The sequence below is a fragment of the Callithrix jacchus genome, chromosome 5 (assembly GCF_049354715.1).
Source record: "Callithrix jacchus isolate 240 chromosome 5, calJac240_pri, whole genome shotgun sequence".
In the NCBI taxonomy this organism is placed as follows: domain Eukaryota; kingdom Metazoa; phylum Chordata; class Mammalia; order Primates; family Cebidae; genus Callithrix; species Callithrix jacchus.
In genome coordinates, this window is record NC_133506.1 from 49,041,006 (window position 1) to 49,057,436 (window position 16,431).

General features: G+C 44.4%; 1 protein-coding gene across 5 annotated transcripts in view; it reads right to left on the bottom strand.

Moving 5' to 3' along the window:
- ZNF217 (zinc finger protein 217) overlaps positions 1-16,431 on the bottom strand; it is a 39,637-nt gene that overhangs the window by 19,594 nt on the left and 3,612 nt on the right. The window contains exon 1 of one of the 5 annotated variants that reach the window (XM_035298955.3): positions 9,790-9,861. The exons of 1 other annotated variant lie outside the window; for it this stretch is intronic. The gene's annotated coding sequence lies outside the window, so the exon portion shown is untranslated. Of the gene's footprint in view, positions 1-5,442; positions 6,265-9,789; positions 9,862-16,431 lie in introns of those variants that run through there. 3 more of the 5 variants (XM_008996142.5, XM_002747661.6, XM_078372004.1) reach the window with 3 other exon arrangements.

The following is a 16,431-nucleotide window of genomic DNA, read 5'->3' on the forward strand; positions in this document are numbered from 1 at the left end:
GATGCTTACAAGTTAAGCAAAAGAAAAAGATTGGAATATTCAAAGTTTATATTTAAGGTGACAACCTGGGAAGCTCTTACAGGAAATAATTTCATTTTGCAGCAATTGTTCAGAAATTACCTACTTTAAATAGGATTAGAGACCAAAGTACTATAAAAAATATAATCATATAGTATATTTGAGTGTCATTAACTAGAAACTGCCTGATTCATCCTAAATCAGTTAAGGGCAGTTAAGGGGTCTTAATAAGAACTTAAAGTATAACATACTAGTTTTAGTTTCAATATTAACAGATACTGTAATCTGCAAAGTGGTTTTTAAAAACATCCTGATCTGAAAAAAAGTTATAAGAAAAGTTAAAGTTTTAAAAATGTTAATTAAGCAAGATTAAGCATTGCTGTCAGTTTCTCCTATCACTACTACTTAACCAGCACAACCTTAAATATGTGTAAAAATTTGACAGCCTAACTGCACCAAAGAGATTGCAGCAAATTAATAAACAAGTTTATTAATAACCCGTTCTATCTTTACCTGCACTCTTTAACTCTCTACAGTGAAAACACTGAACGTGTATGTGTGTGGACATGTATACACACATCTATATACACAAATAATTATGCCTATTACTAAACCACTACACTACACACTATGCCACTTTTTCCAATGAGCACTCTGAATTAAACCCAATTCAACTAACCTAGTTAAATACAAACTTAGGCAATGCCTTTTAAGGCATAAGGTCTTTCTTCTGTAAGATTTAAATATTCCCCTTCGTTTCTTTTGTTGACTACATACTAAAGTTGTATATCTGGCTCTTTGCAGTCACCTGTTTGCTTTCAAAATCAAGGGGAAAAGTCTCCTTTTAACTAATAATACAATCACTGTTCAGTAGATTTCTAAACTGAAAAAAAAAACCCTATATTGATTACAGAAGAAAGAAAAACGCTTCTTCTGGTTTAACTGAGTTGCTTTACGTTATCCTTATTTGATATGGGTAGGAAAAGTAAAAGTATTATTCCTAATGCTGATTCAAGAAATGTCTAGAGTCTACATTTCCAGTCCATTTAACTATATTTTAAATTCCAAAGGTTTCCAGACACACCAGAAAATAATGGAACACCAATATAAAAACACTACAGAACCCGTTAAAAACCTAGCTTCTGAGTCCAGGGCAGCTTTTCTATAGGAAGTACAGGCATGTGGAGGTCAGAAGCAGCTTTTGTGAAGCTTAATAAGAACAAAGGCTAAGTAAGGAATCAAACTAACTCTCATAAAACTTATTCAGCTGTCTTTTCAGGTTTAGTAATTTTATTTCTCAACTTTATCTTAAAATTACCAAACTGTCCCCAAATTTCCAGTAACTCAGTTATGCTGATACCCTGGGCAGGAAGTAATGGAGATGTTTAGAACAGTCAGTCAACAAATGTTCAAATGGAAAGCATTCCAACGTTAAATATAAAAGGGTAATATGTGGCGGCAGCTGGCTAGTGGGGGCTTCCCCCATTTATCTGGAAGATAGATGTGTACAAGAATTGACCATGTCATCGTGAGCTGCAGATTTTAGGAAAGAATGGTCCCTGTTCTTCCACTTCCTTAAAGTCAGATTTCTATCTGCCCTTCAGGTCTAAATTCAAAAACCTCTGCCCCAGATATCACTGCAAATTTGTCTAACTGTATTACTGGCTGGAGAAAAACAATTCAGTTACACCTTACTCTAAAAACATCAACATTTCAGAAAAGTTTTTATACTGCCCCTAAAATGAGGCCATTAAGTGATCTTCAATAATCAGGCTTCCTTCACCCGAATTTAAGAAAATTTCCTGCCGTCTGTGTGTAATACATTCTTTCTTCCACGTGCATTTAAGCTAGCTAACACCCCTCCCCCCCAAAATCTGGAGATGAGGTGTGCTGATCAAGACACCCCTCCATTGTCTCAAGTTTAATTTACATGCTGTAACCAAATCCTTCACTCTTTAGAATATTTAACAAGATTGGGATTCCTTTAATTCCATTTTGGTAGCTGTTCTGTAAATACCTTTCAGGTTTTTACTTTTTAATATCCCAGTAATCTGAAAACTATTCTCTATATTTCAACTGTAGTAACTGGGTTTAAAATGTTATTACATTTATTTTACTAGTGGAATGCTCAGTTTATGTAGCTGTCTCACCTTTTTCATTCCTACTTTCTAATTCTAAAGCTTGAAAATAGCCATTGCTCAGTACTTCAGCTTCACTTTCCCAATTTATTCATTAAACATTCTGCTCAGCGATTAAACTGAAATGGGAAATTAGGAATGAACCATTTAAAACAAATCACACCCAGCAACCTCAAAATCTATAACACACAGGCCATATGGGCATACAAGAGATGGAACAATTTGAGTTTTTCTTTAAGCAAATGGAAACTAAGCTTCATATAAAACATAAAACGGGTCTAGTCATTTACTTTCAAATAAGAGTCAGATAAAAGATGCCACTTTTTTAAAGTGGCAGTCAAGAGTCATTAAAACTACTCCAAAGTTCTTATCCACCAATATCATGTTTGTGACAACTGTGAGAAAAGAATGTCATTTTATAAAGTGGGAAAACAGCACATCTTTTGGGACCCCTGAGGCTCTAATCAGGCATCTCAGAATTAAGAGTGCTCCAGGGTTGGGAAATGGCTACCCTGCTGTGGCGAAAACATGCCATTTCATAATAAATGTTGTTAAGAGAGAAAAAAGTGATTAGCATTTATCTGCAATGAGGAGATAGAAGGACTTAGTCATTGCCAGGCCATTATATTCCTTAATTATTTCATCAGTTTATAAGTGACTTGATGATTAAGTCTTATTTTCAGATTTCCTCCAAAACAAGTCCACTGGAAGGGGATTAGGGGCTCCTATCCCTCCCTGAAGTTTTCCTGCCAAAAAATGGAGGCTTACAAAGAAAATGCAAATCTGCCCCCACCTTAAAGTAAAGGCAGTCAAAGTCAAAACCTTCACTGCTCCTCCTTCCTCCCCTACTACCTGGAAAAAAATGTTGAGCTGTTACCAAAATAGATTCCTCAGGGTAAAGGGGAGAAAAGTTTTCTGCAAATTTTTTCTAAGTGGTGTATTAGTTCCTTTTTTGGGGTAAGAAGTGAAAGGGAACACGAACCCAACACATAATTGCTAAACTTCGATCTCACAAGTTATTAAAAAACAGCAAAGGTCAAACTGCAAAGCGTTAGGAAGGTGTTGTGAAGACAAAAGGAAAGAAGTGGGACACTAAAGCAAAGTAAATGTCCTTCACCAAGAAAGTCATAATCTTGTCCTCTACTTCCTCCTTCTGTAGGCAAATAAAGACACAATTCTAAAAGACTAGCTTTCCTCATCACACCAAGTAATTAAAAATCCCAAACAGATTATTAATCCCATTCTAACAACTAAAATTATAAATCTGAGTTGTAACTGACAACTGAATTTTAAGTCATTGCCTTCTGAATTTAATCCTTATAACTGATTAAAAATGGCAGCAACATCAGGATTAAGAAAAACAAAACAAAACGAAACACTTTTAGGCTCTAGAACACTGAACAAAACAGTATCTAAAATAAATATGACTTCTCAGAAGGAAAAAAAGTTATCTACCATTAAGGACACACCTTAAAAGTTCTTAGCACTCATTAACTAAGCAAGCACAAACTAGTGGCTTGCTTGTTGTATTCTCAGACAAAAAGCAATGAGGTTATTCCTCTGCACTTGTCACTGCAGACACGTAAAGGCTTTTAGAAACTGCATCTATTACTCACTCTCTAAGTATCATAAAACTTAGCATTTTTAAGTCTCCCTTGATATCAAGCAAGAAAGAACATCTACTTCAGGGGAAAGTAGTACAGTAAAATAAGGACATTGTAAACGTCCTTCCTGACATACAAAAGAGAAGGTAAAAGGCCTCCTAAGACCCCTACCTAGTGGCCAGGCCTGGATGGCAGCTGTTGCTACCTCGCTTTTTCTTTTGTTGAGCTTAATCTCATGTCAAGTCATTCAACCAACTCAAAAGCGATGAAGACATAATTGAATCAACCTGAACTAAATCAGACCTAGGCTTCTTAAAACATACAGCTTAATGCTTCCAAACGATCTAGAAAACTAGGAAACCTAGCTACGCTGTGGGACACACAGTGGCCAATAATACAGGACCCCCCAAACTGGCCAATGGACTACTGCAACCGCCATTTACTTCCTCCGTGTTTAGGAATGTTCAACGCTTCAAGCCCCTAGGCTAATCTAGGAAGATAAACTGAGGCTCAAGGAATTTCGAAGTGGAACAATATCCCAAAGCCTTAAACCCTGAAATGACTATCCTTTTCTTGGGAGGAAAACAAGAAAAAGAGAAAAAAGTTTCTGAGGCTCCTAGTGTGGCCAGGATGCCAGGGTCCCAGAAGTGTCCTTTTCTTGCTTCTGTAACTAAACCTGGCAGAAAAACTCCCCGCCTGCTCACCCCACCCCCACCCCACCCGCCCAAGAATGCGTCTTCCCGTCGTCCCAGGCCCTACCTACAAACCTAAAATGTGGGTTTCAACCCGGGCCCTGAACGTCTTCCCAAAACCCCGAGACCCAGGTTCCAGCTGCGCGCCCCGCGTGCCGGGTCTTGCCCCTCGGTCGGGACCGCCCAGGCAGCCCCAAATCCAGCCTCCCAGGCCCCCAGCAGCGCCCTCCTCCCCTCCACCATCCCGTCCCGCTCGCAATCGGAGCCAAATCTAGAGAGAAGAGGGCTGTGCATCTGAAACTGAGCGGTTTCGCCACTCGGCACCTCCTGGCAGAAACTTCCCTTTAAAAAAAAAAAAAAAAAACAGGCAAGCAGCACTTTTGGGCTAGCATTTCAATCTTTCCTGCCCTTTACAGTTTCCAGTTCGGCTTCTAACTGGCTCTTGGTGTTCCACTAAAATTGAGTTGTAAAGATATTCTTTAAGAGTTTAGAGAACATTAAGACTTTAAAATAAAAATCTTCAAAATTGAACAAGAAAAAAAAACACCTTATCGCACACATCCAGGAAACGCAGCCCTGTGCTCAGGGATGAGCAAGAGCCCCGGAACTCTTGGGGACGGATTTTTGAGCACCCAAGGGGGTCACCCGGGCGTGCGTCGGGGTCCGCGGCCAGGCCCAGCCCCTCCCGCGGCCCTTTAGACGCGCCCTCCGCTCGGCCCTTGTGGACCGTCCCTGCCATTGTTTGCGGGGGATGCCCGTCCGGACGCATTGTTTTGGCCGTTTCCAAATTGCCCCGGCCCCTCCCAGGCCATCACGGGGGACCCCGCGCGGGCGTCCACCTTCCCCTCGCGCCCCGAGGCCGAGTGGGCAAACTGGGAGACCTGCCCCGCGAGGCGACCCAACTTTTCGGAACAGCCCCCCACCGTCCGCCCCCGCAGCCCCCGGGTTCCCGGACCCCCGCTCGGGGAGGAGATTCAAGGGACCCCGCACCCCGAGCCCTTCTGAATCGTGCGGCGTGAGTGTGACGGCCAAGCGCGGATACAGCCCGGGTCGCCCGCACCTTCCCGCGGGCGGAAGCGCTGGAGTCGGCAGGGGAGGGGGCGCCCTAGAGGAGCGGAGAGAAAGCGCAGACAGGGGACTGGGGTCATCCTGAGGGGGACAAGACAACGAGAGCCAGGCGCCTCGGGGGCGGCGCGGGAGCCTCCGCAGGGCCAGGCGGGCGCCCCGGCTGGCGCGGGCGGGGGGCGCGCCCCCTTTACCTGCGGCTCCGGCTCCTCGGCCATTTCCTCGCGCGGCGGCGGCCGGGACTGAGCTGACACCACTGGGGCCGGCCGGGTTTGAATGAGGAGGAGCGGGCGCGAGAGGAGGGGGCGGGGAGGGCGGAGGGAGGGAGGGAGGCGTCGCGGAGTTTCTATCGGCCTTTTGTGCGGACACCTCCCGGATTCCGCGCCGGCACCCGGCCCCCCAAAAGACACGGGGAGCTCCGAGCGAGGGGCGCAGCCATCCCCCGGAGCGCCCCGGGGCTTCGCGCCTCCAAGACCCCCCAAAAAAGGAGCGTCCCCACCCCCACCCCCGCCCCCGCCCGGAGGATTTGGGGGCCGGGCTCACCTCGGGCGCGGGGCTAAGGTGAGCGGGGCGGGGGTGCGCACGGGGGGCAAAGGCGCGGGCGCCCCCTACTCGTCCGCGCGGTAACAGTGCAGGCGCGGGGGGTCCCTAGAGCCGCTGGGGCGCGGCGTGTCCGGCGCTGGGGGACTGTTGGGTCAGAAAGTGTTCTGGGAGCAGCTGTTGCGCCCTCCCTCGGCCCTGCCGCTCGGAGACGCCCCGCCCCCTGCCTTCACCGGCCGCCCGGCCCCGCCCCAGCCCCGCCCCAGCGCCCACGTGACCAGCGCAGGCGCGCCCCCGCTCCGCCCACCGCCGCAGACTCCGCCTCCAGAACGCGAGCGAGGGGCGAGCGCGCGCACTCCCGGTTCTCACCCGGCGACTCGCGCGCACGCGCGCGCCGTGCCCCCCTCCCCGCGTCCCCCGTCCCGCACCCCTCCTCCCGCCATCCGGCTTAACGTGGCGGGCGCGCGCCGGGGCTGTAGCAGTGACAGGTACTCCAGGAGGGGGCCGCGAGGGTGTGCGCAGGCGCAGACCCGGGCCCCCGTCCCCGCCACCCCCTCTTCAAGGTGTGCCCGGACGAGGGGAGGGGCCCGCGGCCCGAACCCCTGGGTCACCCCGAATTACAAACAAAAACCTTATGCTATTGCGCGCGGGTTAGAAGGCAGCTATGAGCCAAAAACACCTTAGATTTTCTTCAAACGTAAGGAAGGTCGAGAAGATAAACAGTTTTTAAATGTGTATCTTCAGAAAGCTATTTAATTGTTCTGGGTTTGTTTTTTTTTCCCCCCTGAAAGGGCTGGGCTTGCGCTATTCTAACTTGAGATTTCTAAACTTAGCCCAGGTTCCAAGAATCTACTTGGTTTTGATAGAGAAATCCATTTGGAGGAAACCGAGGACAAAAAAAGTGGGGACAAAAAAAAAAAAAGAACTGCTACCCTTTCTCCCTTCCCCCCACGCCCAACTCATTTAAAGCGTTTCCCAACTGTTTTTTTTTCCCCCTTGCTGAAAAAAAGGGCAAAAAAAGGTTCTGATTCCTAAGGCCTGTGATATTACCCCATTTTAAGGAAGCCTCAAGGAGGAACCATACATAAAACAAGCACATCCCCAATTTTTCTGCCCCAAAATGCCAATGTGAAATGGATCTATGCAAGTCGCTACCAACAAAATAGCTTAAGTATTTATTTTTGTACTGGCCTTCGGCACATCCAAAGTGAAAAAACTTTAAAACACATTAAGAAAAGCATTTAAAACATATTATTTCCTAAATCAAAAGAAAGAACACACTACAGAAACGATCCGGAGCTGGTGAGCAAGGCAGTCCTTAATAAATAGGAAAAGGAATTTGAGAAGACAGCTCAGCAAAGGGAAAAAATTTGCCGAGTGTCATGTTTTGCTGTCATTTTATATATAACTACTAACCTCACATATGGTCTGGTTAGTCTTTTTTAAAAAGGAAGTGAATCAATTACTTACTCACACTTAATTAATTAGCAGTACCAGAAGTAGATTCTTAGGCCAGCACTAAAATACTAAATTGGGTGAATTTTTTTTTCCACTCAAATCCACTGATTCTGATCACTTAGTAGTAGGATTCCTTTTCTCACAAAAGATGAACACCTTTCTTGAAAATATATTTTTTAATCTTATTGTCACATTTTAAAACACAGCCAAAAACACTCTTCATAAACAAGAAACTTCATTTAACTTTATGAAAACAAATGACTATGCGCCTTGCTACACAACAAAGAAACTATGAACAAGTAGAACCAGGTTGAGCCTTAAATGTAGCCTTATTCTACATGTTAATGGATAACCTTTGAACTCTGAGACCTTGAATGCTGTAAACACAATAGCGCTGATAGTTAAAACTTCTAGTGTCAAAATCGAAGAAAAAAGTCCAAACTTTTCAGGAGGAATAAGGAAACAATCAAATATTTTGACAAATAATCGTTTTAGTAAGAACAAGGAGATTCCTAGCTCTCAGACCTTGTTGCTACTGAATTATTTTCTGAGCATAAAAGGTTGTGCTTTTTTTTCCCCCTGTGCCCTCCAAAACTACCACTTCGTTCACATTATAGCATCATGATTTGTTACTGTTTCACCGCCTCCCTTAAAAAAAAAAAAAAAGCAGCTTATTATGTCGTAGCTTTTAAAAATTGAAAGATGATTGTATTCACTGATCTATCTGCTAAGAGTTTTATTTATATGTGATCCTCCTTATGTTTGAGCAAAGAATTACAAAGAACCTCATCCTGGAGACGTGCCAACAAAACTGGGAAATCGTTGCAAAATTCTGCCAGTGAACTGACTGCTGGGTTGCAAATACATACTGTGTTTTCAGAAGGACGTAGAAGGATCTGAATTCGCCCGGGAGGGCTTCCCTGAGACACACACTTCCCTTAGAATGTGAGACTCATACTTAACGTTTATTTGGAAAGCATGTAGAGTTCAAACAATTAAAATATGGAAACTCCAAAAGTAACAGGAAAACGCTGGAAACATTTGGTTTTGTAATAAAAGCTAAGAACTCATATTGCACAAAGTGAAAACTGAAAATCGAACGTTGGTCTTCCTACGCTTAGCTCCACCCACAAGAAATCCAGCTTCGCCATCAGTCCCTGGCTAGACCATCTCTAAAGGAGTCAGGTGCTACTAGACGCCAGCAACAAAAACAAAGAATGGAAGCAAAAGAAAAGCTCTGCACATGTTACTTGGAGAAAAGGGCGGAAAAGCCCCACTCCATCTCGTTTTCATGCAGCAGATATCAGCTACTCCTCATTTTTCACAATTATCCAAACAGGCCCTCCTCCTTAAGACATACTTCCTAGTATGCGCTTATAAAATCACACCATTATCTCTGATTTAATCCTAGTGATATCAGGCCTCTCCGTTTAGCTAACATCTGATTTTCTATCGAGATCCTGCCAGTCACAGCATGCTCAGCTCTAGTAACATAACAAAACCAAAAAAACAAAAGGAAAAAGAAAAATAAACTTCTGATTCGCTGTTTAACACTTATTGGAATCATCTTTTGAGACTTAGCCTTAATTAGAAAAACAGAATGCGGTATAATCTTATTTCATAAGCATTTATTTTACTGTGGAACTATGATAGAAAAACTATTTGGAAACTATATGTAAATCCCTGGAGCCGAAACAGAGCCAACATAGATACGGGACGTAAAAGAATTCAGTGTTCAGAGCAGGAAAACCTGAAAAACTGCAGTGAGGAGTTAGCAGGAAAAGAACATGAAAAAGTTAGGCAAACCTGCCAGCATCTGCAAACTACAAAGGACATTTGAGAAGGAAACAGGGACAGCCCTCTGAACAAGTCTGAATGCACTACAGTAGGAATAACAAACAACTCTTTTCTGTTAAGTTTCTTTAGCCCATGCAAGTCACCGCTCTGTAAAGTATCAAATAATATACAATCAAAATATGTTTTATATATATATATATATATATATATATATCAGAAATTACCTTTGCCCTTGGGGAAAGAGGATCTAGGATTCAGTTGGTGCAGCTTATGGCTTGTCCCTATGTGTACAGTTCTTAAATTATTCTTTTTCTTTTTAAAAAATTATTCTTTAAATAGAGTATAGGCATGTGGCTTAAAAGGAAACCTTAAAAGGCACAAAAGTATTTGTCTCATTTTAAATTTAAAAGAAAAAACTGTATCAGCATAAAATAATTAAACATTTCTTTGTTTGGAAAAAAAAAAAAAAGAAATTACCTTTCAGAAGAGAAGGCAGGGTCTGGAACCTGAAAACTCTCTAGGCCTTCACTCTACCTGGCTCCGAAGAACACTGGAAGAGATGTGATTGCTGGTTTTTATAAGCAAACCAAAAAGGGAGGGGTCAAGAATAAGACTCAATTTAAATAAAGGTTTCAGAATCCTCCCAACTTGATTGCATTAGTCAATCTTGATAAAGTTAACAACATTTTTTAACTGGATTTATCCCACTGGTGCATTCGATGAGTGCCCTCCCCCACTGCAAGCACAACTCATGACTCCACTAATATTCTGGACAGTTTTCTGAAATTCCCTTCACTCAAAATGTTAATGTAAACTGCTTTAAAAACTGCACCCAAAACACAACACTGGGAACACCTCTTTAATGTTTTCTGCCTTCATCAGATATTCCAAACGGGAAGCTTTGGAATGAGGGACAGAGGGGAAAGAAGCTGGTTAACTAACATTAATTGAAATCCAATTATTATTATCTCCAGCCAAAATCTTAAAATCAAATCAGGATATTTCATCTTCGTCTGCCCCACCCCACACAGACCTTGAATCCGTCAGCAAACCCTCATATGTCTCAATTTTGTCCATTTATCTTTATCGCTAATAAAAGCCTACACCAGGGTACCAATGGCAGGTGCCTTGCCAGTGAACATGGACCCTGCTGTTGAAAATGTGTTGGGAAGCGAGAGTTCCCAATGAGAATTATGTCCATTTAGGAGCTTTTCAAATATGGATGGCATGTTGAGCCATCAGCCTGGATAAAATCGCCAAGAAGAGGTGCTAGTATTATTGGGCCCTGGGGTGCTTCAGCACCTGGACATAAAGGAAAAGACAAAGAGGGCAAAGGGGACCGAGAGGGAGCAGGCAGTGAGGTCTGAGGGACTTCAGGAGAGCAAGGGGTCCCAAAGGGAAGGGAGGAAAGGATGTCAGCTCTGTCACATGTTCCCCTCCAGACAAAGACAGAAAACTGTATGTACAGATTTCTCAAACCTTCTTCCTTTCTGGGTTTGCCTTAATGCTTTGTCTACCTATAACCCAAGATGTGTTTTACAATGGATATCAGATGAGTTCAACACCCCTCAATGGCTTCCTATGGCCTTGAGGGAGAAAACTCCATAGCTTGCCCCATCAGTCCTGCAGACCTGGCCCTGGCCTACCTCCAGCCTCAAGTCCTGGCATGCCCTTCACTGAGGCTCCTACATTCCAGCCTTCTCTCTGACCCAGAGCCTTCAGCCCTGGGGTTCCCCTTGCCTCACACCCTCTCATTCTCTTCAGGAACTTGGCTTCCATTCTTTCTGAGAATGCTTTAAACCCCCTAGTTCTGTGGGAGAGGGAGGCGAGGGCAGGCTCTGACGTGGTGTCCTCGTTATGACCATCTCTTCAGTAACTCAGGCTCAGATACTCAGATTCTACCTCTGGAGAGCTGCATAACCCTAGAGAATTTTTTCTCTTTTTTTCTCTTTCTTTCTCTCTCTCTCTCTCCCCTCTCTTTTTTTTTCTGAGACGGAGTTTCGCTCATTACCCAGGCTGGACGGAGTGCAATGGCGAGATCTTGGTTCACTGCAACCTCCACCTCCCGGGTTCAAGCGATTCTCCTTTCTCAGCCTCCTGAGTAGCTGGGATCACAGTTGCATGCCACCATGCCCAGCTAATTTTTTTATTTTTAGTAGAGATGGGGTTTCATCATCTTATTGGTCAGACTGGCCCGGAACTCCTGGCTCAAGTGATCCGCCTCCACCCCCCCCTTGGCCTCCCAAAGTGCTGGGATTACAGGTGTGAGCCACCGCACTCGACCCTAGAATATTATTTAATCTCTCTTGGGCCGGGCATGGTGGCTCATGCCTGTAATCCAAGCACTTTGGAGGCCAAGATGGGCAGATCACCTGAGGTCGGGAGTTCAAGAGCAGCCTGAATAAAATGGTGAAATCTTGTCTTTAAAAAAAAAAAAAAAAAAACTCTCTTGGGTTTCAGTTTCCTTATCTATAAAAAGGAAGGGATGATGAAGAAGACAATTATAATAATTGTTTGTATTACTTATATAGATAACAGTCACTCACATTTCTTCAAGAGTCTGGAGAATGAAATGAGACACACTACAAAGCTTGTGAGCCTCGAGTTTTGGAGGCCTTGGCACTGTTCAAGGCATGGGAGATAGAACAGTAAGCAAAACAAATGAAGTCCTTGTCCCATTGGGGCTTATCTTCTTGAGGGAAACAGACAACCTCCCAGTAGTTGTATTTGCAACCTACTGGGACTGGGTAACAAGAGAGGGGAAATGCCTGCTGTTTTAGACTGAGGATCCCTGAGGAGCAGAGACCCCCAGAAAGTCAGGTGCAAATCATACCAAGATGGGGAGGAGTGTTCCATTCATTCAGAGGGAGCAGAAGGTGAGAAGGACCAGAGGGGAAGACAGCCAAGCTTGGAGAAAGAACTGGAAGGTGGCCGGTGTGTCTGGGGACCATGGAATGAAGATAGGTTAGGGACAGAGGAGCAAGAAATCAAGGCAGGCCCATGTGAAGCCCTAGTTACAGATTCGACTCTAGTTACAGCAAAATTTAAGCGGTCAGTTCTCTGTTCCCTGGTATTGGCCACATCTGCAACACTTGATAGAGCTGACTGACACTCTTTCCTGCCTTGAACTTGGGTCCCCAAGTTCACCTGATCTCCCTCAGTCCTCATTGGCTGCTCCTTCCTGGTCCCCTTTGCTCCTTCTTTAGCCTCTTCTTGACTTCTAGGCGCTGACATGCCCCAGGGCCCCATGCTAGCAACACTTTCTTATTCACGTGATTTTACTCAGTGCGAAGGTTCAGCATGCCATCAATATTTGGAAAGCTCCTAAATGTGTATATTTCCCACCCAGAACTCTCCCATCCACTTCCAAAAGACATTTCCAACTGCTGATTCCGTCTCTACATGCAAGATCCCTGTGTTTACAAGGCAGAAATGTAGACCGCCCCATCTCTAAGCCGCCACAATTGACCTTTTCAAAAGTCGTCGTTGGATTATGTCATGGCCCTCATGTGTCCTAGAATAAAAACAAAATTCCCGGTAACACAGCCCTCATGCGTCTTAGAATAAAAACAAAGTTCCCGACTGGGCGAGGTGGCTCACGCAATGGCTCATGTCTGTAATTCGTAATTCCAGCCCTTGGGAGTGCAAAGTGGTAGGACTGCTTGAGTCCAGGTGTTTGAGACCAGCCTGGGCAACATAGCGAAATCCTATGTCTATAAAAAAATTAAAAATTAGCCGTTGTGTGCCTATAGAACCAGCTACTCGGGAGGATGAGACGGGAGGATTTACTTGAGCCGGGGAGGTCAAGGCTGTAATGAGCTCAGACTGTGCCACTGCACTCAGCCTGGGCAACAGAGTAAGACCCTGTCTCAAAGAGCATCAGCGAAACAAAAGTCCTGATAACACAGCTGGCAAGATCCAGTGGGCCATGCTAAGACTCTGGGTTTTATTTCAAGAGTACTGGGAAGCCACTAAAAGGAAATGGAAATAAAATGGAAAGAACCATCAAACTTCCACTAAGTCTTTCTTTCTCAAGAGATATTAACATCTCCCAGAAAATCGCATCTTGGTTTAACAGAAAGGACAAGACAAACCGTAAGAACTTGGAGTCCTTTTACTTCAAGCTAACATTTTCCTCTTCCTATGCCAAGGGTATGATCAGACCCTTCATAAATCCGCTCCCTGCTATAATCTTATCAATCTCACTCGTTTAGTTATACTGCCTTTTCTTTAAAAACAGAAAACGAGGCATGTCGCGATGGCTCACACCTGTAATCCCAGCAGTCTGGGAGGCCAAGGCAGGAGGATCCCCTGAGGTCAGGAGTTTGAGACCAGCCTGACCAACATGGTGAGACTCCCTCCCACCCCCGTCTCTACTCAAATACAAAAATTAGCCAAGCATGGAGGCATGTGCCTGTAAGCCCAATCGCTTGAACCCGGAAGATGGACATTGTAGTTAGCTGAGATTGAGCCACTGCACTCCAGCCTGGGTGACAAAGTAAGACCCAACAAAAAAAAAAAAAAAAAAGAAAGAAAGAAAAAAGAGAAAACTAATGCTCAGGATCATTACAATTTGTTTCCTACTTTCCCGACTACAATGAAGCCAAGGCACCAACTGAACCCAAGGTCAGACTCCCCCTTTATCACCAACCTACATTTCCTCAGTTCTAAAAATTGACACCATGTGTATTTCTCGACCCCGTTTCCAGGATGTTTACCAGTCAGTCCTGTGTGGCTCTGGGGCAAGGTTGAAACATCCTCGCCCACTATCCTCCCCTCCCCACATTCTGGAACAGCAATAAAGTATTTTGCTTGGTTGCCTGAGGGCTAGCTTCCTCCCACCTGTGTCATCCCTTGAGTTCTTGGTATACCTGTGTACAGAATCCTCTTCCTCACCAGACTGTAATAGTCTGTAAATCTTTCTTTTTTCTGAAGACGGAGTTTCGCTGCCTCTGCCTTCTGGGTTCCACCTATTCTCCTGCCTCAGCCCCCCAAGCAGCTGGGATTACAGGCGCCTGCCACCACGCCAGGCTAATTTTTTGTATTTTCAGTACAGACAAGAGTTTCACCATGTTGGCCAGGCTGGTCTCGAACTCCTGACCTCAGGTGATCCACCTGCCTAGGCCTACTAAAGTGCTGGGATTACAGGCGTGAGCCACCACACCCAGCTGAAATCTCTTTTGAAAGGGAAGCCAGGAACAGTGACTCACGCCTATAATCCCAGCACTTTGGGAGGCCAAGGTACTCACCTGAAGCCAGGGGTTCAAGACCAGCCTGGGCAATATGGCAAAACCCTGTCTCTACGAAAAATACAAAAATTACCTGGGCATGGCGGCTCCCACTTGTGGTCCCAGCTACCCGGGAGGCTGAGGCAGAAGAATCACTTAACCCAGGAGGTAGAAGGTTGTGGTAAGCCAAGATCACACCATTGCATTCCAGACTAGACAAGAAGAGCAAAACTCCATCTTAAAAAAAAAAAAGAAAAGTAGGGAAGAAAAGGTAATACAAATTAATATACCAAAGCAATTAGTGTTTATTCAATGGAGCTGGGATAGAATGAATGTAAAATTAAAATGTTCCATGCTAGATGTCACCTTTCCTTCTCTGCCTTCTTTGCATCACCCCTCATAGCTAGTCAATAAATCTCACAAATCCTATCCTTCTAATCTCTCTGGAAATGTACCCTTTCCTTTCTATTCCCACCACCCATGTTTCTTTGTTTCCTTCTGACCTGTTAATCTCATAATCAGTTCTCCTGTACCTACCTGCCTTCTTTCTAATCCAGAATACTTTTTCTTCAGTTCCACTAATAACCATCCTGCTACTTCTTTGTGTGAAATTATCCAAAATATATTTTACTTTTCCAAAATTAAGTCAAGCTCCCTCTCTTAGTATGCAAAACCACACCATGGTTCCAGCCAATCTTTTGGCCTCATTCAATAAATATTTATTGACTACTCCTTTCTCCCTAGCACTTGGCTAGGTAGTAAAGAATGAGGCACAAAATAAATTGGATTCCTGCCCTCATGGAGCTTATATCTTAACAGGAAACATGGACATTAAATAAATCAACACACAAATAAATAGACAAGCATATAATTACAGAAAGCATACACAAGGATGCAGCACTGTCTACAATAGTGAAAAGCCAGAAACTACCCACATGTTCATCAAAAGAAAATGGCCACCGGGTGCGGTGGCTCATGCCTGTAATCCTAGCACTTTGGGAGGCTGAGACCAGCCGATCACCTGAGGTCAGGAGTTCAAGACCAGCCTGACCAATATGGTGAAACCCTGTCTTTAACAAAAAGAAAAAAAAAAAGAAAATGGCCACATAAGCTATACCATATCCACATTTTAGAATATAGACAACTGCGTAGCGCTGTGGCTCATGCCTGTAATCCCAGCACTTTGTAATCCCAGAGCTAGACTCTCTCTCAAAAAATAAATAATAAAAATACACACTGTGTTAATTACTGTGCAGAACAAAACATTAGGAATGAAAATGTTTACTAGTTTCACATCCTGCTTTTGGATAAACATTTGATACACCATTCTATACTTACTGGTCTCTTTGCTCTCTTCCAACTGCCCGCATGCCTCCCCCATCACCCAGTCCCCCAACATGAATGCCATATATATAAACATCAACCTGTAACCACCCTTGTCAGCCTCCAAGATCCACTCCAACTGCCAGCTCCTTTAGTTACTCAGTCCTTTGTTCAATGCCTCCTTTATGACATCGACTGCATTATGCCTAGCCCTGGATATGTGTATTTCTCTTAACCACCTGAATAGGCTGCAGGATTTTCAAAGGGAAGACCAGTTTCCTCTGTTGTCCAACGGTCAACACACAGTAAGTTCTCCAGGCCGGGTGCGGTGGCTCACGCCTGTAATCCTAGCACTTTGGGAGGCGAAGGTTGCAGTGAGCCAAGATCACACCACTGCACTCCAGCCTGGGCAAGAAGAGCTAAACTCCATCTCAAAATAAAATACAAAAATCAGCCAGGCGTGGTGGCATGCACCTACTGTCCCAGCTACTCAGGAGGCTGAGACAGAAAGATAATTTGAGCTCAAGAGGTCGATGCTGCAGTGAGCAGTGTTCATGCCACTGCAGTC